This window comes from Equus caballus, chromosome 17 (assembly GCF_041296265.1).
Source record: "Equus caballus isolate H_3958 breed thoroughbred chromosome 17, TB-T2T, whole genome shotgun sequence".
Lineage (NCBI taxonomy): Eukaryota > Metazoa > Chordata > Mammalia > Perissodactyla > Equidae > Equus > Equus caballus.
The window spans coordinates 99,852,700-99,877,069 of record NC_091700.1 but is presented as its reverse complement, the minus strand read 5'-3'; the positions used below and the strand labels follow the sequence as shown (position 1 = coordinate 99,877,069).

The window sequence follows — 24,370 nt, the reverse complement described above, 5'->3', positions numbered from 1 at the left end:
GCCTGTGCTCTGCAGAGTGATGCCTCTGAGAGGAACACCCTGGTGGCTGAGCCTATACTCCAAATGGAATGTGTGTGGCTCAGCACAGCAAGCCCTTGTCGTTTCTGACTCCTCCGGATGGCAAGCCCTGAGCCCTCGAGGGCTGTCTCCCAGTCTGGGCTGCTCATGCATCTGGTCCACGGCCTCAAGCCATGTAGACCCAGGGTCATGGGTACTCATAGCTGCACTGGCTCAGGAGCAAACTAGAAACTTCCTGAATGGCCAACAACAGAGGTGTTGCTTAGTGAATTATTGTACAGGCGTACAATTAAAGAGGGTTAGACATTGGAACCAAGGGTATGGCAGTATGCTATATTTCTTTTTCAGTAGAGAGTCTCTTAAAGTCTATACATACATATATACTTTCACGTATATATTCATATGTGTAAGTATATATAAATTTTACTTACATGTATAAGTATACTAAATTCGTTCTATAAATATAAATATTTACATATATGTGTATTAGCTTTATATATATAGAGAGAGAGAGAAAGGTAGCGGGGAGAGGGCACTAGAACATATGCCCCAAGTACCAGGAGTTCTCTCTGATTATGGAATTTGTGGGGACTTTTGTTTTCTTCTTTGTACTTTTTTGTACTGTGAATTTTATACTTTAGTAACATGATGGATCACTTTTCTAAATTAAGCAGAAACAGGATCAACGTCCAGGCTCAAAGCACAAGGCCGAGATCAGTGGCGTTGGAGGGTCTGCTGGACGCTGATGTTGGAGGGGGATGGACCGGCAGGGTGTTCTGTGACTCAGAGGAACAGCCTCGGGGACGTTCACACCTGTAACTAAGCAGCGCTGAAGTGCAAGTAGTGCTGTTCGTTCATGCGTCTCCCCAGTGCCTCCTACCCCGCTGTTTGAGAACACCACACGCTGCCCACAAATCGTCCTCTGCAGCACAGTCAGCGTCAGGACACTTAAAGACACGTTTGCAGTCTGGAGAGCTTGTTCTGGGAGCTTTCCACGGCCGGTCAGCAGGACCCGGAGTGCAGCCCATCTGGGCTGGAACAGCCTCTCTCCCCTCCTCTGGGCAGCAAGGGGCTCTAACCTGGCTTTGTGGTCTAAGAACCTATTGGTTCAACAACCGGACAGCTCATGTCTGAAGACACCTGCAGTGTCCACCTGGCAGGTATGTCCCAAGGGATTGTGGCCTCAGCTGAGGCCTTTTTCTTTCTTTTTTTTTGTGAGGAAGATTTGCCCTGAGCTAACATCTGTTGCTAGCCTTCCTCTTTTTGCTTGAAGAAGATTAGCCCTGAGCTAACATCTGTGCCAATCTTCCTCTGTTCTATGTGGGACACTGCCACAGCATGGCTTGCTGAGCAGTGCTATGTCCATACTTGGGATCTGAACCTGCGAATCCTGGGCCCCCAAGTGGGGCATGCAAACTTAACCTCTGTGCCGCTGGGCCGGCCCCTCACCTGAGACCTTTTGCACCTGGCTTCCCAACATGCAGAGGTCTTGCTCACCCCAAGGCTCCTGGGGTTGTAGTGGTCTCCAGTGGGAGAGACATTTTCCAGAATAGTCACTGTTACCAGCACCTGATGCCTCCCAGGCACCTCCTGCAGCTCACCTTTCCCTGCACAGCTGCCCGGAGGGTGTCCCCATTCCTGTGCAATTTGGGGGACCCAGGGTCAGGAGGTCAAGAGGCCTGAGGACACCTGGCCTGGCAAGAGCAGGCTGCCAGGTTCTCAAGTTGCTTTGGCCCTGCCCCAGCCAGCAAAGCCAACCCTAGGCGGGCTCTGACCTGCACAGGTGCCCACCGGGGACAGGCAGGGCCAGCATCCAGCCCAGCTCCCCTGCTGTGCTGGCCCGCTTCCTGGAGGAGGCGCTCAGGAGGGCCCTGGCGTGCAGCCTTGTCCTGCTGCCCCAGGGCCTCGGCACTGGGCCCCCAGCACAGCCTCTGCCCTGCTTGGAGCAGGAGCACATCTGCAGAGCTCAGCGAGGGGCTGCAGGGACGGGCAGGAAGAAGCTGGGGAGCATCAATTACTTGCATCTCTCTGCGCTCCGAAAATATACCTCTGCTTTCCAGAAAATTGAGTCAAATGGTATGGAAATTTGGCTAAGTGATTATGGATATTGTTCTGTGGACGTGTTGCCAGGTGTCTCTTCAAGAAGAGAAATAAATTTGTATTTCTCTGCCTTTATTCTGGGTTTACGCTTTTAATAAAAATGCAGCGAGGGAATATCGCATAGCAACTTGCCTGGAGCCGAGATCTATGCTGCTGACAAAAGCTTCAGACTGTCTCGTCTCACCCGAGTTCTCGGCTTCTACCCACAAGCTCACCCCGCCACCCCGAGGGACAGCAGAGAGCCAGCAGCCTGCATTTGTCCCCTCTGGGGGTGGGGGCCCAGCCTCCTCCATCACAACACCCTCTGCTTGTTCTGCTGGTCTGAAGGCTGGGGCTTGTGTCCTTGGAGGGGCCTGTGCGTTTCCCCCACCGGGACGTGGCTGGGGACGCCTGGGCCAGGGGGCGGCCTGTCTCAGCTTCCACCCACTCCTGGTGGGTGCGGCCCCATCCCTCAGTCTGGAGAGCAAGAGCTATGCCTCCCACACTACCTTGCAGAGAGTCGGGTTCCTTCCCTTAGATTCCCATGATGTGAAGGGTAGGGTGGTCTTGCCTCTAGGGGCTGTGGCTACAGGCCTGGTGGGATCACCCTGCCTGCCCGGGAGCCAGAGGCTGAGATGAATCAGACACCTGGGCCTGTGAGCTCTGAGCCATCTCTTCTTGCATCCAGAGGAGTTCCCACGAGGCTTGAGGGCAGATTCCAGAAGGGTTGAGAAATTTGCTCCAGCCATGGGGCACTACAGGCAAAACCTGGGAGCACCCCGAAAGAGGACTGAAGGATTCACACGGATTCTCAGGGTGGCCTCGGACCTTGCAGTCATTTTCCAACAAAAGAACAAAATGGAAGGTACACTTTATCGACACTTAAAATACAGATGGATGCTGGTGGCATGATGCCATGCATATGTGGGAAGGACACATGTTATGCATTATCGTGAGCTGTCCCGAGGGAAATGGGGGCTACAGGGCCCGCCCTTGAATGCACTTTCTGTTTTGAAGGATTTTTTGATATATATGGAATCTAAGCTGACACTTCCATCACTTTCAAGACCCCATTTCATCATCTTCTCCTTTGTCTCAGATGAGAAGTCTGTCGTATTTCATCTTTGTTCCCTGTGCGCATTGGGTCTTTTTCTTCCTGGCTGTTTTGCTCTTTATCCCCGGTTTTCAGCAGTTTAACTGTGATGAGCCTTGGAGGGTTTCTTGGTATTTCTCCTACTTTGGGTTTGCCATCCTCTTGTATTGGTGGCTCTCTGTCACTTTTTCCACGTCCTTGCCCATATTGCTTCAGATATTTTCACGTCCCTGTTTCTCTCCCCTCTTTCTGGGATTCCAGTCACGAGTGTGTTGGGCTGCTAACATAGACCCAAGACCTCGGTGCTCTCTCCTCCTCCCCCTCTCTATGCCCTCATGTTTCAGTTTGGACAATTTCTCATGTGTCTTCAAGTTCACTGATTCTTGCTGTGCTGCTTCCAGTCTGCAAATAAAACCATAAAGAGGATTGTTCTTCTCTGACTTCATGTTTCTTTTCTTGCATTTCCATCTGGTTCTGTTCGTGGATATTGCCCTTTCTTTCCTAGATTCTTTGACATCTCTGTCCTAGGTATTTTAAAGTTTCTCTCTGAAATTCCAGAGTCCAAGCCATTTCCAGGTTTGGTTCCGTTGACTGTTTCCTCTCTTGTTGGTGAGTCACATTTTCTTGCTTTTTAGGTGTCTTGTAACTTTTTACTGACTGTTGGAAGTCAGTTTGTCTGTATGTAAGAATAGCAGCAACTAGGAAGATAAATGTGAGAGATGATGGGTGTGTCAGTTAACTAGACGGGGGAATCCTTCCACACCGTGTACGCATGTCAAATCAGCACGGTGTGCTTTAAATGTCTTACAGTTTTATTCATCTGTTATACCTCAGTAAAGCTGAAAAACAAAAACGAATAGCAGGAACCAGAGTAAATGATGCTCACGCCCTGCAGAGGCCTCTCCCCTGAGTCTGCGCTGCAGAGGGCAGAAGGCCTGCTCTGTGGCTGAGCTGGGTTTGGGCTTGATCGTTAATTTAGTTAGATTCAGTCCCCCCTAGGCTTCAGATTATTCGAGGGCTGGATCAGAGCGTTCCCTCTCATCAAAGTGGCTGTGGGCTTCGTCTCCCTTCTGCTGCCTTGTCCTCTGATTTCGTCCTGTCCCTGCCCTGCCCCTGGGGAGCTCCTGCCCCATCCTCCCCCAGGTGAATGCCTCCCCTTTGTCCTCAGGGCGGGGTGTGCAGTGCCTGTGGGGTTGTCTGCTTTTCTCCTTGCCCTCAGACCGCAGCTGGCCCCCGTGCTGCACCTGGGGCCAGGGTCCCTCTCGGCTCTCCTGCCTCTAAAGAAGGCGTCGGGGCCTCCCTGTTTCACCAGCCCTGCTGCTACAACCTCACTCTGCACAAGGTCATCATTCCTATGTCTGAGGGAGTCTCCACTGTCCCCCAGCCTTCCACCCATGAAAGGTCCCTCATGGGCATGTGTGCAGATGCCCCTGCAGCTTGGACACGCGGGCACCATAAATAAACTCACTCCACGCCCCAGCCTACATGCCTTTGTCACTGGTTTATCTCCTTCCTGCCTTTTCCGTGTCTGGCGCCTCCTCCCCGCACTGCTCAGCTGAGGACGCAGCCGCGTGGGCACCCCTCACCTGCCTTTGTCTGTGCGGAGGATCTGGGCCGTTGTCATTCCAGGGCGCAAGAAACATTCCTCATGACCTTCTGCAGCCCACATGGAAGCAGGTGTCAATTTATTGTTTTAGTTAGTGAAATCTGTACAATATTTTGTAAGGAGATGGGAAGCGATCCTGAAACTCTGTGTGACACAGAGGTTTGCCAGTGACCTCAGGGCCATGCACTTCGAGATTCAGAGCTTTTACGATGGTTAGATGTTCTGTTTTACCAAAGAATTAATCTTCCGCGTTTGCAGGTCTTCTCTGTGAGGAGAAGCCGCCCCCAGTCGTACGCTACTAGCCAACATTCCCAGCAGTATTGAGACGCGTCACTCCTGCAAATTAGAACCTCGCTAACGATGTTTGACAATGAGCAGGAAGCAGCTACTTTTCAAAAGAACTGTGTGCAGAGAAAACAGTTTGAAAACGAATGTTCGGAAGTGTTATTGTTAAGTGGCTTGGTTGCTAAGAATGATGTGTGCCATTTATTTTTTTAAAAAGCATGGCTTAAACACTGAAAGAGCTTCTTTAAAAACTTGTTTTAAAACGTTCCAAGCAAAGGGTTTCCGTTTGTTGGATCCATTTGTTAAAACTATTAAAATTCAGCACATTCTAATTAGTCTGTAGCAACAACTGATTGTTATCACAGAGCGTAGAAATTTGTGGCCCAGATTTTCACAAAAACCCATGCAGAATTGGTCAATGAGATTGGATAACACACCATGTGGCTTGGAAGTACAGCCTGAGAAGTGCTTGTCCATTTTGACTTAGGTTTCCTCGTGAGGAATCCTTTTTCAGACGCAATAGTAATTAAAACTGAGTATCTAAGTGAACTGAACTTAAATCTCACATCAAGTGTGTGCCGTAAAGCGTTAAACCCCGTGTTTCATAAATGAAGCGTGGCATGCACTGAGTTCATTATTTATACCATGTTTTCATAAAGCAAAAACTTTGATGAATTTAACATTTTAAAATATTTTATTTCATCTCATCCTTCTAAAATTTCTCCTTTTTGTTCTATAACATACATAATATATTCATACTTCTTGTGTACACTTTGTAAATAAATGACGTGCTCCTTGGGACTCAGGCTCTAATTTTTAAATCGTGGTTGTCATTCTAAGAAGTTCAGAGTTGATGATTTTCAATCAGTTCTTAACTGCACTCTCAGGAGCACTGCTGTAGTTAGGATTTGGGGGGATTTGCAGATAATTTGTTAATAATAAAGTACTAAGTTGCATGTGATTCATTTTCTTCATCAAATAGAGCAGATTCGAATGTGTGACCGCGTTTCTTCCACTCGCGTCCTGGAAGTTTCTGGACCACAGGAAGAGGGGAGGAGGCCAGGGGACAGCCTCGGCCTGTCGCTGCGGGGAAACGGAAGGGTGGGCACCCCGCCCAAGGCCGAGTTCTCAAACTTGAGTTGGCGGCAGGCCCTGGAGGGCCATGAGAATCAGGAGGCTGGGCAGCCGGAGTGGGCGGGTCTACACATGTGGGATTCAGATGGCTGAACAAACGGGCGTGTCAGCCGCGCCCTCAGCCAGGCCTCCCTGCTGCCCTTGCTGGGCTGCGTGCCTGCCAGCATGACACATGTTCTGAGACCGCAGGAGAAACCCAGCTGCCTGAGGTCCCCGCGATGTCTCCCCGAGCCCTTCCTTTTCCCGATGCTCCTGGAACGAGGGAGCCTGCTGCCTCTTGCACCTGCAGGTTCTGATGGGGGGACCGTTCTATATAGCGCCAGGCGTGGGGGTGCAAATGGGAGAGCTACAGCATTGCTTGCTCTCCTCAGTGTGCAAGAGGAGAGTCTCAGGTCCTGCTCTGTGCCTCTGATGACTTTGTGAAACTTTATTTCTGGGATTCAAGACCTGAGGAAGGGCAGAGGGCAGCAAAGTGCTCACCAGTGCAGGGGCTGGGGTCCAGTCAGTGTAGCTGCAGGGCTGATGTCTGGGACCCGCGTGCGTGAGAGCAGGTCTTTGCAGAACCCGCCAGCCGGCTCCTCAGGAATCGCGAAGCTGCACCAGAGCCCTGCCCACCTTGACCCACCTGGTGGTTGTCAGCATGAATCGGGGCCCAGTAGTGTGGACGCAGAGCTTCAGACTGACAGTCCCTCCCCAGGAGAGCGTTTCCATTTATTCCAGTTTTTAAAGAATTAAAAGACGAGGTAACAGGATTAAGCAAGTTTAGTCCTCAGGTTGAGTTCCCCGTGGCCACTCAGCTTCCCCACTTGGGCAGATGCAGCCCTGGGACGTTGCTGACTGTCACAGAGGGAGCGCCTGGGGCCCGGCCGTCCCTCCGCCAGGGTCCCCACCCACATCAGGGCAGCTCCATGGCAATGTGCTGTGTCAGCTGGCTTCTCTCAAATAACTGAGTTTAAATCATCACTCCAGAAGCTAATATATTTTCCATCATAATCTGCAAATATTTTTATTAATTTCCTCTGAGGAGTGAAGAGGAACCCTGCCCCGTTTCCAGGCGAGGACGTGGCTCCCAGCCTGGCCCTCGCCACCGTGTTATCTCTCATGTCATTACCTCGCCGGCCTTATCTGCATGTCCTTGTTTAATATTTCATGACACTCTGTGGCCTTTTGTGCCTGGATCCACGCGGCTCTGAAACGTCCGTTCATCGTGTCCCAGAGCCTTGTTGTCGCTGTCGTCATTGCTCAGCGGTCGACAGATGAGAAAACTGGAGACGCGTTGGTTAACCTGCTGGTCACCAGCCACCTGGCGGAGAAAGGAGGTCCCCTGAGCCGTGGAGAGGCCGGCTCCTTTCTTGTCTTGCCTGCTGCTGCATGGGCTCATCGTTCAGGGCCTCTGCCCAGCTTAGCTTTGAGTGAGGTCTGTGTGCTTGTCCGGCGGCCGCAGGCTGGGCTCTGTGGAAACGTGCTGACCCAGGAGTGCAAGCCCTGCACTGAGCAGAGAGATGTGGTGGGTGGCAGGGAGGGTGCAGGGTTGACGAGGAGCAGCCTCCTGAGGGCTCGCTGGAGCCCAGCCTGCTCGGTGGCGAAGCCCTGTGCTACCACCTGCTCGGTCAGCGACGGTCATCCCAACAGCTGAGGCCGGTCAGGAGGCTGAGGGCTGAAGGCTGCTCCTGGCGGGGTCTGAGCAGCAATCTCCTGTGGGCCACGGCCCTTGCTGCCGGGGGCGGCCACCCCATACAGGGCGGGGCACACCTGTCCTGCTGAGTGAAGTTTATAGCGGGGGAGTCAGGGGAGCCAGCCCTGTCGGTGCAGGTGGTCCTGGCCCCACCACCCTCCTTCCTCGTCTCCGCCCTGCAGCGTCCTTGCTGCATCCCCCGCCCTCTGGGTGGCGTCCGCTGGCTTTGGCAGCTTACCTGGTGGTGTGCCCCAAACCCTCGTTCCTGAGGGCTGCAGCCCAGCTAACCTCTCCCTTCTCAGGCCAGCTGCCCCGAGGGCACCCACTGTGAGCTCCTCCCACCCCATGGTGTGACAGCAGGCGGCCTCCTGGGACCGTCCAGGCTGGTTCTCCTAGCGGATGCAGGCTCTCCCCTTGCCTGCTCCTCCCCGGACACCGTGAGCTCAGAGGGGCAGGTGCTGCTTGTAGGTCAGTGTCACAGGTGGGAGTAGGATGGAATTGACATCACCCTGCAATGATGAGCTGAGGGGAATTTGCGTGTCCTTTATGTTGGGGACTGCGGTGGGTCGAATGGTGGCCCCCAAAAAGATATGTCCACATCCAGTCCCAGGAACCTGCGAGTGTCGCCTTGTTTGTAAAAAGGTCTCTGCAGATGCTGTTAAGCTGAGGTTCTAGAGATGAGGAGATGGCTCTGGATTGGCTGGGTGGGTGTCCTCCTGAGAGACGCACAGGTGGAGAAGGAGGCCGCATGGGGAGAGAGGCAGAGCTGGGAGGAAGTGAGCCCACAGGGAAAGCCGGGGAAGCCAAGAGCCCCCAGAGGCTGGAAGAGGCAGGCAAAACCCTGCTCTGGAGCCCTTGGGGGGAGCACGGTCCTGCCAGCACCTTGATCTCAGACTTCTGGTCTCCAGACCAGGAGAGAATAAATTTCTGTTGTCTGAAGGCCCCCGGTCTGTGGTGCTTTGCTGCGGCCGCCCCGAGACGCTGACACGGGGACAGTGATCCTTGTCCATTAAAGCCCTGTGCGGATGCTGAGGGACAGAAGAGATGGGCTCTGCTGGGTACCTCCTGTTTGCCCCTCCAGACACGCTGTGCACCCTTGTCCACAAGCCCCGGCCCTGGGGGCTCGCCTTCACGATGGAGCCCGTGAACAGACTCCCGTACCTTCTAGCTTCCTGTTGGGTTTGGCCAATGGAAGTCAGAGCTGGTAGGAGACAGGAGGGTGGGGGGCAGGAGGTCAGGAAGTTATGCCCCTGTTTCCTCCCCGAGTGTCTCCCTATGGTCCCTCTGTCCTGCACATGCCCTGCTGGATGAGCAGTGTGGGGTAGGCTGCGGAGAGACCAGAAAAGACCCGGGGTCAGTGAAGGAGATGTGTGGGTTTATTGGGAGGTACTTACAGGGAGGTCCAGTGGCTGCCAGCTGGACAGCAACGTGCACCCACTGCCACGGGCAGGGAGGGGGTTTCTTACATAGGCGGGGGACACAAAGGCTATGTGCCTGCCAACGGGCTGTCCCTGGGACGACCAGTGTTCCAGAAAGAGTCACTCACGTGGACGGGCCCTGTGTCCCTTCAGGACGCCATGTTCTTGCAGTGAGGAAGGCCGGATCCGGGCTGGCCGGGCCCTGGGTCCTTACAAATCCCAGCAGCTGGGTGTCCTGCCCAGAGGGGAGCCAGGAAGACATGTGGTTGCAATGGGCTTGTGGGCCTTTGCTGAGCAAGCAAGGCCCAGCTCTACAGTCTCCATCAAGGCCATGCTTCCTGCCTGGTGGCCCTTGCCTGTGTCCAGGTTCTGGTGACTGTTCCCTACGCTGGCGCTGAGGGCTCCCTGCTCCTGCTAATGGCAGGCATTCGTCCATCCCCGTCGCTTCCTCTGCCCGTCCAACCTGCCTTTGCGCTCTTGGTACCTGCATTCCCGGGGCCCCCATTCCCGGGGCCTGCATTCTCGGTACCCACGTTTGGCTTTCTGTTTTCTGATGAGGTCCTGACCAAGTGGCCCTTCTGGCCCACCCAAGATTAAAGGCATTGAGTCTTGGATGTGCTGAACATAACCTCTAGGATAACTCACATCTTCTTTTCTTCCTTTCTTTTCCTTTGACCTTGATTCCTGGTGGCGAATGAAAACTGATACAAAATTGACTGCTAAGTCTAGCATGAAGTCCTTGCTTGATTTTCCCAGCCCTGCGGGAGGGCGGCGTGGGGACATGGCTGCCCCATTCACCTGCTCTTCCCCCTCAGTGACTGTCGCAGCTCTGGTGGTGAGTGGGGTGGGACAGTCGGGAGGCAGGGAGCCTCTGCAGAGACGCTGGTGGTCCCGACTCTCCTGCTCCTTACAGTCTCTCTGTCCCTCTGCCACTTCAGGGCTCAGTGGCTCCCGGCCTCAGAGGAGAACAGCAAACGGCTCATCCTTCTTGGCGAGGGCCTTGGAAAGGGGGCTCCAGAGACAGCCATGCATGTCTGTGACGGCATCTAATCCTGCAGGGTCAGGGTCACAGGGTTGGCGGGTGGCAGCAGGGCCCTCGGTTCTCGGCCCACATGTCTGTCCCTTCCCTCTGCAAACAAGCTGGGCACAACGTGGAGTCCACTCCAGCTCTGGGGGCATCGGGGGAGCTGCCCTTCCACCTGTCACCAAGAGCCTGTGCCCGGGGTGGGGAGCAGAAAGAGCCGCACAGCTCTGGGTGCAGCCACAACATGTGGTTCAGGTCTCACGTTCTCTGTGCCTTTCAGGGGCTTGATGCCTGAGCCTGTGCACCAACCGCTCAGAGTGGCCTCACTGGGCGTGTGTCGGCTGCGCCCAACATCATACTCTCACTTGATTCCTGGGGCAGTTCGGGAGTCTAAGGGGTGGTCTAGGGTGGCCAGGGCAATGCGACCCTGGGGGGCTCAGCGAGGTGGCTGTTGACTGGCACATAGAGACGTATTTCTATATCCTGACAGCCAGGGCAGCCCAGCGAGTCTCGGCCCTGCTCCCCCTCCCGCCCGGCCGCCTCCCTCCACCCTGCTTTGCCGACCTTTTCTTTCTTCTTTCCGTGTCAATATGCCCATCTTCCAATCGCTCTGCCAGAGGACCCCTGTTGCCGCTTCTGTCTTGAGATGCTCACAGGTGGGAACATGTCTGGTCCAGCCTACAGCAGCCTTGAGCCCCATGGGAGGAAACGGGGCCTCCTCTTCATCTGCCTTCTCTCTGGGGCTCCTGTGCCCTTTCCAGGGGTTGCATCGAGCTGCTCTGGGGCTCTGTGGGGATATTCAGCCCTGTGTGGTTTCCCTGCCAGCCCAGACCTTCAGGACCTTTCTATCATAGTCCTTGGGCAGCCATTCCCCACCTCCTGCCCTCCTCCAGGGCCGGGATGTGGAGTCAAGACTTGGACAAGAAGATTTCCAGAGCCCTTGGATGGCACGCATGAGTAAGGGTGGCGGTGCTGACAGGCCCAGGGCGTGGGATCTGGTAGCTGCCTCCCCCATCTTGGTTTCCACCTCCTCCCACCCCGCACACCCTCTGCCACCACCGGCATTTAGGAAGTTTGCTGCAAGCTAGGAATGCTGCTCTTACCTGTCAAATTCTAAAACAGAAGCAACACGGCCGGTTAGTAAATCAAATTTAGTCCATAAATCGGCTGTTCTCTTTTAATATTGTCTTTAGGTCTTATTTCTCGTGTCTCCCTTCATTAGAGGTTTTTATTGTCATCTCTGGGGCTCAGCAAAGACAATGAAATCTGCTCTGTTAATTTTGTAATTGAGGTCTTTGCAAACATATGGTCGCAGCCACGAAAGCATGTTTGCTGTCTGTCAGCTGAGCACACAGTGCAGTCTTAGCTGAATAAGCTCCAACTGAAAGGCACAAATCAGGGGTTTAGAAATAGAGCGAGGATTTTAAGAGCTTCATGTGTCAACAGACTAGTCAAGGATTAAGCGACAGCAAAGCCCAGTGTTGCTGGTAAAACTCAGTCTGCCCTGCTTCGTCTCTCAGTGTGCTCACAGTTCCTGTCTCATAAAAACCTACGGAGTCTTCTGGCCGAACGAGTCAGCATCTGGAGGTAGCGACTAGCAAAGGAAACGAGATTGTAAAATGGTTGCCTTTTTCTTTATTCAAAACCTCCACTCTGCTCTCGGGGGTCTGTGAAAGGAAACACATGACACATCCGTGCCGCGAGGCTTCTGGCAAAGGTCACGGGTGGAGCCCGAGGACACAGCCCCACGAGTGACCCGTCAGGGCCAGGACGGTGCTCCCGGCAGTGGAAATGAAGACGCCTCAGGAGAGAGGGAAAAAGACGGCGGCCTTCAAAGCTTGCTGGCTCATGCTGACTGAGGTCCATGTTGCCGAGACAGGCTGGAGGTGAGCGGAGGCAGGACCGCCCGAACCCTCGATGACAGGCCGGGAGGAGCAACAGGGGCTCGCAGGCACCTTTCAGATGGATGGCCTTGTCTGAGGTGCTGGCGCAGGACCGCGTCTGAGGAAGCCTCCCGTCCTTCATTGGCGAACCAATAAGCATCTGTTGTTATGATTGACAAATTTTCATTTTCAAAGTTTCATTTTACATATGGGAAAAACTGAGGTTTGTGGATGCTTAGTAACTTACCCAAAGGTCACAGATCTATCCGAAATTCAAATCCAGGTCCCCGTCCTGGGCGTGTGGGGATGGAAGGACGGATGAGACTGGTCCCACCTGGGAGGCGCTTCAGGCTAATGGAGCACGTGGGGCGCGTGCGGGGTAAGTAATAGGAGGAGTAGATGGTGACCTCCAGGTGACGCCGAGGGAAACAGGTTCAGAGGAGCGAGGTTTGCCAGGAGCTGGGGGAGACGGGCTCACACCGGGTCTGGGAGGACGGGGCTGGCGAGGCTGGACAGAGGGGGCAGCCGTGGTGCTGAGGGGTGCAGGGCGAGGGGGGGACGAGGTGGGTCAAGCTGACGGGCTGTGGTCTCACCTGGGAGTCGCTGGCAAGGGTCCACTTCCGAGCGCGCTTACATGGTGGTGGGATGTGGTCGGATTGAAGCCTCAGGTCCCTGCTGACCGCTGGCCCGAGGCCTCCCTCCCTTGCTTGTCACCTGGGCCTGTCCACAGGGAAGGGGGCAGCTGGCGGCGGCCTTCCCTCAGGAGTGAGCAGGAGAGAAAAGCGTGAGAGGACGCCGCCGTCTGAGTGACCCATGGCCAGGTGACGTCCCGGCGCTGTGCCACATCCTGCCAGTTGGAAGCCCGTCGCTAGGTCCAGCCCGCAGTCCAGGAGAGGGCGTTACTCAGCGGCATGATCACCGGGAGTCAGGGGTCGAGGGGGCAGCTGCGGGGCCGCCGACCCCACCAGCCTTTGGAAAACAGTGGCAGCGGTTTGGTCTGGAGTTGACTGTACACTGAACACTGTTCTGCTGGCGTCGGAGCAGATGGACAGATGGAAGCAGCAGGCGCGAGGGGCCTGGGGCAGGGGCAGTGGTTGTTGAATGACTGATGGACAGGGAGGTGTCAGGAAGGCGCAGGCCAGGAGATGGCAGTCTGGGCACAGGTCGTCCCTTCCCCACTCCAGTGTAGGCCTTGAGCCCCACGCCCCCTAGAGGTCTCCCCTCAGCGTGCCTGGGGGTCTTATCTGCTAGACCTCCTGTCGTTGTCTCGTGTTGTCTCAGTCTGAGCTGAGTCACAAACCCTTCAGCCCTTTCCCATGCTCACAGCCTCGGGTCCTTTCCCCGGCCTGATTCCTCGTCTCCTTGGGACTCCAGTTTGCTGACGTTCCTCCTGACTCAGCTGAACAAACAGATGGCCAGAGGAACCCCCTCTTTTTCTGGGTTGGCAGCCCCACCACTTCCAACAGCTGAGCTCCCTGGGGACAAACAGCCAGGCCATCTACGTGCTGTCACCTCGTCGCTCTTCCCTGGACCTCTCATGGGACCTCACGCTCGCTCCTGTTCGGTTTTGTCTTGCAGGACTCGGTTGTTGTTCTGGGCTGCCATTGGTTAGAAATGGTGGCTTTCCTCAAAAGTGGTGTCATCGTAGCACTTGGGCGTCAGAAAGAACCAAGGAGAGGTGAGCCCAATGGAAATGCACGTCTGGCTTCTGACTGTTTCCTCTCTCAGCACCGAGTGTGAACACAGCGCTGGAGACGGGCAGGTCCCACGGTGCCGCACAGGTGAGGCAGAGCTGATGTGCGGGGACTGGTGCCCCATGGGTGTGGTCAGCAAAGGCCAGAGGCCGCACCCTTGGTGCAGGTGTGCTCCTTGCTACCCCGCTTTGCCCACCTGTGCCCTGTCCCACCTGCTTCACCTGCTCCGGGCAGACCCACAGAGCCCAGCAGACTCACATCTCCGTGATGTAGCTGCTGTCCCTCTCGTCCACTCGCCAGCTCGAGTGACCGTCTCACTGGATCACACGGCCTGAGGAGGACTGGAATTCAGTTCAGTTTAGTCCAACAAGGGTCTGTGAAAACGTCCTGTGGTTCAGTGCGCTGCATGGACCACAAATAAAACCAAACCAAACCGATCTTATTGCCCGCAACAGTGAGCAGGCAGTAAAGACCTGTGAAGACTCTGATTACCGCCCCCATCACAACTGCTTCACTGTGAAGTCTGACCGGGTGGTGTGGACGCAGGGGGTGACCCTCCTCAAAGTCCAGCAGGGCTGTGAGGACCCTGGCTAGTGGGAGTTTCGAGGGCCTCCGGCAGCTGGCCAGTGTGGATGGCAAAGGGCCTGGCTTGGCTCACACAGAATGGCCAGGGATGCGATACCAGCGACGAAAGGGAAGAGGTAGTGGGGCGGCCATGGCCCCACTGTGTGTCCGCCACCAGTCAGCCCAGCTGCTCCGAGAGAAAACTAGTGTCACCTCCCGGGTGGGCACCTGAACTCCAGAGAGGTCAGGGAGTGTGCTCAAGGTCACACAGCTCTAGTGAAAGCAGCCGTGGCGCAGCCGGTCTGTCTGGTTCTCGGGCCGTGCGGCCTCATCACACTCGCCGGCAGCTCCCTGCCTCTCTGAGCCTCGTGGGGCGATGGGGAGAGGGTGCTAGGAACAGGGACTGTGGACGTCAGCACAGCGGGGCCTCGGGACTCCTCTGAGGAGGAGCCGTCTGGCTGGAGTCAGGCTTCAGTCTGCTGCGTGCTCTTTACAGAATGTGGAAAAAGAAAGCCAGATGCGTTGCCCCCGTGAAAACAGAGAAGTGGCTGGAAGATGTCAAGGGAGGAGTCTGTCCCCCACATGCTTTGTTGTCAGCGTCAGTCTGTGATGCCCTCTGAGACAAACAGAGACACAGGCGGGGAGCGACAAGTGGGGGGGTCAGACACGGCAACCTCCTAGGTCACCCCACAAAGTCATCCTGCGGGCACGGTGCTTCCCTAGGCCTTTTCCTGACCGAGAGCCTTTTCAGCATTGAGGGTGAAGGTGCAGAAGGTACCAGAGTTTTGACGCTCCGCGTTACGGCTGTAGCATCTTGACTGGCAGCATTGGTCCAGAGTCACGGGTGACGATGACTCCCGTTTGCTGAGTGTGCTGTCTGTGCTCCAGTCCCGGGCTGTGTGCTGTCCTCTCATCGTCTCCCACACTCCTACCGTTTGCCCATGTTGCATTGAGGAGCTCAAGGCTCAGATGGGGTAACCGCCTTGCGTACAGTCACACGGACACCAAGGGGTGGGGAGGGTCTCACACCCTCGTCTGTCTGCCTCCAAAGCCAGGGCTTTATCACCGCTCAGAATCCCCCTGTCTCCTAAGACCCTTTCATGGTTAGCTCAGCCTGGTGTCCCCCGCTTACAGCCTCGGTGCAGCCCGGTGCCTTGGTGCCCAGAGGGCTGGCTTGTCTAGGCAGACACATCCCTTTATAAATGGTCTCCTCTTGGCTCCACCTCGCTCCATCAGAGCGAGTCGGGCACCTCATTTCCGGGTGGAGGTGGGAGGTGCTGGGGGTGAGGGTTTTCAAGGGGAGCACACATGTCTGGGACGAGTCCTTGACCCCCAGTCCCCACTCTGTAGCCAAGTCCTAACGGAGCCTGAACTTCCTGAAGGGCCCGGTGGTGGTCATCCTCAGCGAGCCGTGGAGAGGCAGCGCAGGACAGTGATCTGGGTCCTGGCTCTGCCTCTGACCCCTCCTCCCTCAGCCTGCGCCTCTGTGCCTCCAGACCCCGTTTGTTTAAGGACAGTGATGCCGTAGGGGTGTGAACTGTGACCTCGGCCAGGCCCAGGCCCAGACGTTTGGACACCAGTAGGGATGTTGCTCTGAAGGTATGTTTTTACACAAGGATAACATTTAAATCGGTGGGATTTGAGCAAAGCAGACCACCCTCCACGATGTGGGTGGGCTGCACTGTTCCACTGAGCACTCAAGGAAAACACTGAGTGTCCTGAGCGAGAGGGACCCGCCTCCAGACGGCCTTCAGAATCGAAGGCGCCAGGTTCTTCCCACGTCTCCAGCCCGCCAGCCGACCATGCAGGTTTCACAATTGCCAGTCCTTCAATCGGGCGAGATAATTCCATAAAATAAATCTCTCTCTCACACAGACACAAACACAGACACAGATCCTATAGATTCTGTTTCTCTGGAAAACCCTGACTAATACAGGTCATGAAAATGTGATAGCGTGTGTCCCTCACAGGGCTGCAGGGAGGATGCAGTGGTGATGGCAGTGGGTGATGACTGTAGGTGATGGCAGTGGGTAATGGCAGTGGGGGATGGCAGTGGGGGATGGCCATAGGTGATGGCAGTGGGGGATGGCCGTAGGTGATGGCAGTGGGGGATGGCAGTGGGTGATGGCCATAGGTGATGGCAGTGAGGGATGGCCGTAGGTGATGGCAGTGGGGGATGGCAGTGGGTGATGGCCATAGGTGATGGCAGTGAGGGATGGCCGTAGGTGATGGCAGTGGGGGATGGCAGTGGTGATGGCAGTGGGTGATGGCCATAGGTGATGGCAGTGGTGATGGCAGTTGATGATGGTCGTAGATGATGGCAGTGGTGATGGCCGTAGGTGATGGCAGTGGGGGATGGCAGTGGTGATGGCCGTAGGTGATGGCCGTAGGTGATGGCAGTGGGCGATGGCAGTGGTGATGGCAGTGGGGGATGGCCGTAGGTGATGGCAGTGGGTAATGGCAGTGGGGGATGGCAGTGGGTGATGGCCATAGATGATGGCAGTGAGGGATGGCCGTAGGTGATGGCAGTGGGGGATGGCAGTGGTGATGGTCGTAGATGATGGCAGTGGTGATGGCAGTTGATGATGGTTGTAGATAATGGCAGTGGTGATGGCTGTAGGTGATGGCAGTGGGGGATGGCAGTGGTGATGATGGCTGTAGGTGATGGCAGTGGGGGATGGCAGTGGTGATGACCATAAGTGATGGCAGTGGGACATGGCAGCAGTATGTCCCTACAGGACTGTTGGAAGGAATGTGATAATCCACATAAAGACACCTCAGACAGTGCCTGGCACATAGTCAGCCCTCACTGGTGGTGAGGGGGATGTCAGTTGTTCTTATTAATAGTGGTCATTATTTACTCAAAATTGTTATTTGTGTTTTTCATGATGGCATAAATTAATCCTTAGAACCACCTGTGAGCTGAGTGCCATCTCTTATTTTGAGTTAAAAAGCCTGGAATCCCCTCCAGGGCTGTGGCATTGCCAAGCACATGGGGTGGCCGGTGGTGGAGCTGGGCACCCCCCGCTGTGCATCCCCCTGGGTCATCCCATCCTCTCTTCCTGTTGGACGCAGTCGCGGACTCCCTGCTGGGTGTGTCCGCCGAGCCCCTGCGGTGTGGGGCTGCCAGAGCTGCCTCATGCAGCTCTATTATCTGTGGTTTAGAATTGATCAGTAAAAGTGCATTCTGAGTTGAAAAACACCATGTGGGATCTTTAGCTAAAAAACATTTTCTGACAAATATTTTTAAAGTCTATTTGGCCACTTAAAAGGTAATGTCTTTTTTAAAAAGTGTTTTCTGGGCTTGACACTTTTAGCCTCTTAAAGACTAGAATGAAATTTTTTCTCTTTCGTCTAAAACTATGCAGCAATTTGGTCTGTCACAGGAGCAATCCTTCTTTGGGTCTGAACGAAATATTAAGGGTGGAGGGCATAAGGCTGGAAAGTTGGCCCCCGTGCACACACAGAGACGCTCCTAGTGGAAGTCGCAGGAGACCTGCGAGTCCCCAGCGGACTTCAGTCCCACGAGTCTCGAGCCTCGCTCAGAGCTGGGCTGTGCTGGAGCCGCCAGCCACGTCAGTCATTTACATTTAAATTAATTAACATTACATAAAATTAAAAATTCAGCTCTTCAGTCACATGGAGCCATGTTTCAAGTGCTCACGAGCCCCGAGCGGCCCGTGGTGCCTGCACCGGGTGCTGCCCACGGAGGACGTTTCCTTCGCTGAGAAACCCTGTGGAGGGTGCTGGCCCAAGCGGCTGGCTGTGCCCTCGGGCTGAACCCAGCTCCCTGCGTACTTTTGTAAATGCGGTGTATCCGGACACAGCCACTCCCATTTTCTAGGGACTGTCTGTGGCTGCTGCTTTTTCCTTTCACGGACTATTTCACGAATTTGCGTGTTGTCCTTGTGCAGGGCCGTGCCACTCTTCTCTGTGTCATTCCAGTTTAGTGCCTGTGCTGCCTGGGCGAGCACGGGCTGGTTTGCGCTACAGGCTCAGAGCTGAGTTGCGGCAGGGACCGTGTGCCCCGCAAGGCTGACTGTTTTCCCTCTGGTCCTTCACAGGAAACATTTGCTGACCTGACAAGGTTTGCGGTCAAGCTGGGCGCGTCTGTGGAGGGCTGCGTGGGGCTCTTGAGCACTGGCCCCCCTGGTGCTGTAACTGAGTGGACGTCCGAGACATGCCATCGCAGGGGCATGGTGGTCTCTGCGCACAACAGCTCAGGCACAAGTCACTGAGCACACTGTGGGGGCGGGGCATGTGGGGACAGATGGCCTCAAGTGTGCACGCCCCTGTACATGTGTGTCTGTGTGTGCACATTTGTGTGTGTGCATGTGTGTGTATGTGCATTCCCATGGGGCGCATGTCCACTAGCCTGTGAGCGAGGCTGCCGTGGGCCATGGCAGGACAGGCGTGTTTCCTGTTCCAAGGCGGGGGCAGAGGAAGGACCACGCCAGAGCGGAAACTGCCTTTGTCATGGGAAAGGCCGTCAGATGACTTTCCAGAGAGACCCTGGGAATCACAGGCCTCCTGCTCACTGTCCCGTGGGGAAAGAGGTACTTTACTCCCGACTGCACCAGGAGGCGGATTCTTCTCTGCAGGGCTGTTCTAGAAGACGCACTCCACGGGATCAGCACCAGCTCCAGGGGACGGGACTCTGCCACTTGGAACCGAAACGATGATGGTGCCCGGCGCTGCCCGTGAAGTTCTCCAGGGACAAAGTCGCATCCGGACACCCGCATGGCTGCGCTGGGCGTGGGGCCATGTGGGGCTGTGAAGTTTTGTTTGAGTCGCTTGGAGCCTGGAGAGCGAAGACAGCGGCCACTGAGAGACCGGGGACCCACCACGCCGCATCCGCCTCCTCGTGGGAAAGCCGCAGTGTGGGGCATGACGGAGGAGCTCACGGCAGCAACCGTGTCCGCAAGGCCCTGCGTGGGAGCCACACGAAGGCGGCATCTGTCGGGGAGGCGGGCGAGACTCCTGGAGCGGGCGTGGCCGCAGAGCGTGTGCTGTGCCGACAGGTATTCAGCTTTGCCGACAGCTATTCAGGTGAAACACCGAGAAGCAGAGACGCGCTGGAGTCTACGTGGAGGCGATGACCGGGCTCTGCGAACGACTGCCTGAACGACTGACTTTCTCGAGTTCCCTTCTGCTTCCTGGAGTTTAAAGTTTCTCACTAACGTCACTGCTGGGGGAGGATGCTTGGGTCCCTTGGCCTCTGAAATGTGATTCTCAGAAGCTGCAGAATGGAAATCTGTTCACTTGGGCACGTCCGTTGGCCTGTGACACTGACTATGTGATGGAGATAACTTCCTCTGGAGTCGAAGTGAGGCGCTGAGGGATCTCGGACAAAAGTTTAAGTGTGTGACTGTCCATCAGCGTTTCATCTGGGTTTATGTTTTAAAATATAACAGCCTGAGGGAGTGGCTCTCAGCCTGTGCAGGTGCCAGAATCTCCTGAAGTAACGTCGCAGGGTGGGGCCTGAGTGTTTTTGCTTCTAACACGTTCCCAGGGGATATGGACGCTGATCATCCAGGAACTTCACTCTGAGACCCACTAATCTGGGAGACAGTTAACCAGCTATTTCCTGACACCTGCAAGGAAGGCAGGGTTCTACGGAAACAGGCAAACCCAGAGCTCCTGAACTTGGGGTTGGGGAGGGGAGGGATCAGAATAACCCCAAAGGAAAGTACATTTGCACATAGTGGAGAGTGTTGTGGTGACATCAGGAAGAGCAGAGGTGGCCCCAGGGCATTTGCAGCCATCCAGCCCATCTGCGGGGAGTTACGCCTGGTGTCTCACCATCCACACGTCCAACACTGCAAGGATCTGGAGGACCAGCCACAAACCCAAAGAACAGGAGCAGTGAGCACTGTACCCTGAACTCTGTAGTTGAAAGATTGGTGTTGAATTCACCGCAGGCAGAGAAACCGAGGGTTCTCTGAGCATCGCACGTTAGCGCCAATATAGGTTAAGGGCTAGGGCACAAGTGCTGGGAACAGCACCAGAAGATCCGGCTGATGGAAGCAGATGATCTGGCTGTGTAGACGACTGCCTGGCTCCAAGGCAGCAGCCTCGGGACCCGCGTAAGACTAGTACCCACAGGACCTCGGCAAGGTGCTTCGCGAAGGAAACTGCTCATACGTACCTGGTGAGTGAGTGAGTGTGTGTGAGGAGTTGCTGGCGAAGGCCTCTACCAATGAGGAGGAATTCTAACTTAGCACTAGGATCACAAATAATCACACTGACGCGTTATCTGGAATTTCTCTTCTGTGTTTATGGATCAAGTTACCTATCAGGAAACTGTGTATTGTTTCTTCTGTAGTTTGGGTTTCTCAATCAATTGTTTTATTGCCCTTATAAAGGGCTGATTTAGGATCCATTCCCATACTACTGAAAGTTAGATACCTAAAATAAGAGTAAAACTACTTCACATTGCATTTTGATCAGATTTACCTGGGGAATGACTTAAGTCTGCACCAGAACAGGAGAGAAAAACTCCCTACCTGTTTCCTCATAGTTCCTTCCATAGTTCTTAGGGGAGGTTGAGAGTTAATGATGAGTTCTCTGCATGTCAAATTAAAATAGCTTCTTTCCTCTTTAACTGTCCACTCCTCTCTTTCCTGTCGATCTTCTTTGCCTCTTTAGCTTGACCCCCAGTAGCAAAGGTAGGAATCACCTCTCCTCCTTCCTTTGGGACGTGTGCTGAGCAGACACTGACACGCATTGGGACTACAGTCTGGTGATTATACGACTGTAAGACTCTTGGAGGATGGCGCCCAGTCTAGGGCAGAGGGAGGGGTTCTTAGATGGGTCTATGGTGAATGGGGGACTGTAACTGATTCAGGGGAAATAACTCAAAATGTTCCCTCATGATAGTCAATAGCATTGTTTTGTGATCAGAAAGACCACAAGTTACAAGAAGGAATCCTGTTTTGTGCTATTTTTCTAGCTATAAAAGTAGGTAAGTCTTGGGGCTGGCCCGGTGGTGCAGCGGTTAAGTCCATACGTTCCACTTCTCAGTGGCCCTGGGTTCACCAGTTTGGATCCCGGATGTGGACAGGATAGAACAATGTTTCTCTGAGTTCCACTTCTGGAAGTGGTGAGCTAGTTTGTAGCAGACCAATTATCCTACTGAAAACAACTAGGAAAACTTGTTAAAATATAAAAGTGTAGATTGGAAAGCTCCCAGGAACTTGAGGGCTCAAGATTCTAGAGAGAAGGAAAATTCACTGCTCTGAGCTTTATATTCTAAGCCCATCGTCCCCTAGAGGCATTTGTTAACTCTCATGCAGTCACAGTTAGAGAGCCTGAGAAGCACAGCAGAAAGTGGGTGCTAAGTGGCTTTCAGTAATATCCTGGGGGGTGGGGGGGGAGACAAAAATGTGAGTTCAGGGCTTCTGAAACAGCCAGGACTTGAGGTGCCAGAGAGAAGGCGTGTGAAGTGTGGTGAGTCTAACCATTTGAACTGCTCGTCCCCTCAAAGTGTGCTCCAAGTCCTGAGCTGTACATGCTGAGATTGGGTGAGCAGGAAGCGGGAGCCAAGAGGCTGAGCAGCTCGAGAGAGCTTTCCAGCAGTCCCACAGCATGAACATAACCATGAGCCTCAAGGGCCTGGTAAATTCTCTGAGACTTAAATTGGAACTCTCGTAGAAATAAACAAACAAGAGAAACTGGAAATAGATCAGATCTTACAAAGATTGAAACCTGATGTCACAGTAACTCAAGATGATCTGTCCTTATTCTAACTGGATGCCAGAGCTGAAGGCCCTCCAGGATGTCTCCAGTTTTCTACAACACAATGTCCGACATTCAGTCAAAAAGCACCGATCATACCAAGTGTCCAGACAATAGAAACAGATACTAAAATTATTGAATACAGATAAAAAATAACTGACAAGTATAATTCAATAAAACAGTGACAAGATGGTGAACTTCACAGAGAAGTGGAATCCATAGAATAGAATCAAATGGAAATTCTAGGATTAAAAAACACAGTGATTGAGGGGCTGCCCCTGTGGTGTAGTGGTTGAGTTCAGTGTGCTCCACTTTGGCAGTCTGGGTTCATGGGTTCAGATCCTGGGTGTGGACCTATACCACTTGTCAACCATGCTGTGGTGGCAACTTACACACAAAATATAGAAAAGATTGGCACAGATGTTAGCTCAGGACTAATCTTCCTCAGCAAAAAAAGAAAAAAAAAGCCAACAGTGATTGAAATTTAGTACAAGATAGATAATTAGCCACAGCTGAAGAGAGCAGTTTCTCTGGAAATAGGTCAGTAGAAAATATCTGGATAAAGGCCAAAGAAAACAAAGAATGGGAAATAAAAAGAATTATAAGAAACATGTGGGACACAGGGAAAAGATCTAACACGTACAATTGGAAAAGTGGGAAGAGAAAAAATGGTGCAGAATCAATAATTGAGTCAATAATTGAAACCCAAGAATTTTCCAAAACTTACAAAAGAAACCAAGGCAAAAGTTCAAATATCACTATAAACCCCAGGCATAATAAATGCAATTAAATTACATCCAGGTATATCACTGTAAGTCTGCCGGAGTCAAAAGACGAAGAGAAATTCTTAAAAGTGCCGGAGGAAAAAAAAGGCACATTACTGTAAAAGGAGCAAGAAAGAGCACTGACAGAGACAGCAGACTTCTAGATGGAAATGATGGAATTGAGAAGACAATGGAAACTCTGTTTTAAACAATGAAAATCACTGCTGACCTGGAATTCTATATTGACTAAAAATATGCCTCAAAAATGGAGGTAAAGACATTCTCAGACAAAAACTTGATAATATATCTACCAGATCCACGCTAAAATGCTAAAAGGAGTCATTCAGTCATACGGAATATATGACCCGTTGAAAACATTAAAAATGCACAACAGAATGAAGATCAAAGGAAAGGGTAAATATATGGGTAAATCTGCATGAATATTAACTGTATAAAACTACATAATGTTTTGTAGCATTTAAAATATAAGTGCAATTAAAATTCAGGATGAAAATAATACAAAAGATGGTTAGTAAATGGGGTTAAGTATCCTTCCGGCCTTGCATTTCCCAGGAAGTAGTCAAAGTACTAATTTATTTTCAGTTATAATAAGTCCAGGAAGCATATTGTAATCTTTAGCATAACCATTAAATTAATATTAAAAGAATGTATAATTAGCAATCTAATAGAGAGAAATGGAATGAAAAAATACTAGATCCATCCAAGTAATGGGATGCAGGAGAAAACACAGGTGTGTGAGACAAATAGAAAACGGGTGGTAAGATGGTAGATGTAAGCCCAGCCACATCACTAATTATGTCTAACGTAAATGGATTGAATAATCTAATTAAAAGACAAAAAAGACTGAATTAAAAAATACGCCCTTCTATATACTGCCTAAAAAGATATACATTAAATATGATGAGTGGAAACATTGAACGTTCAGGATGGAAAATGATAAACCGTGCAAACATTGAGCAAAAGAAAGTTAGTGTGGTTATGTTAATATCAGACAAAGTAGATTTAAGGTAAGAAGAAATACTACGGATAAAGAGGAACATTTCACAACAATAAAGGCTTTGGTCCACCAGAAAGATACAATAATTTAGTCTTTACGAACTTAATAACATAGCTTTGAAATATATGAAGCAAAGTTGACAGAATTGTAAAGGAATAAATCACTCACAATCGTAGTGGGGGACTTTAACACACTTCCCTCGGAAAGTGATGGACCAAATAGACAAAGGTCAGTTGGTGAGGAGAAAAGGGAAACCACACAATTGCCTTTGCAGGACACTGTCCCCAACAACAGCAGGATACACGTTCCTCCTAAGTTCCAAATAGAACAGTCACTAAAATTGACCATGTTTGGCCATAAAGCAGCCCTCAGTAAATT

The 24,370-nt window shown here is 52.8% G+C and overlaps 1 non-coding gene across 1 annotated transcript; it reads right to left on the bottom strand.

Annotated features, from left to right (window-relative positions):
- Positions 1-18,342: 18,342 nt before the first annotated feature.
- LOC111768720 (U6 spliceosomal RNA) lies at positions 18,343-18,447 on the bottom strand. The gene has a single exon (XR_002801190.2). It is a non-coding gene; the product is annotated as a U6 spliceosomal RNA (small nuclear RNA).
- Positions 18,448-24,370: the final 5,923 nt, after the last annotated feature.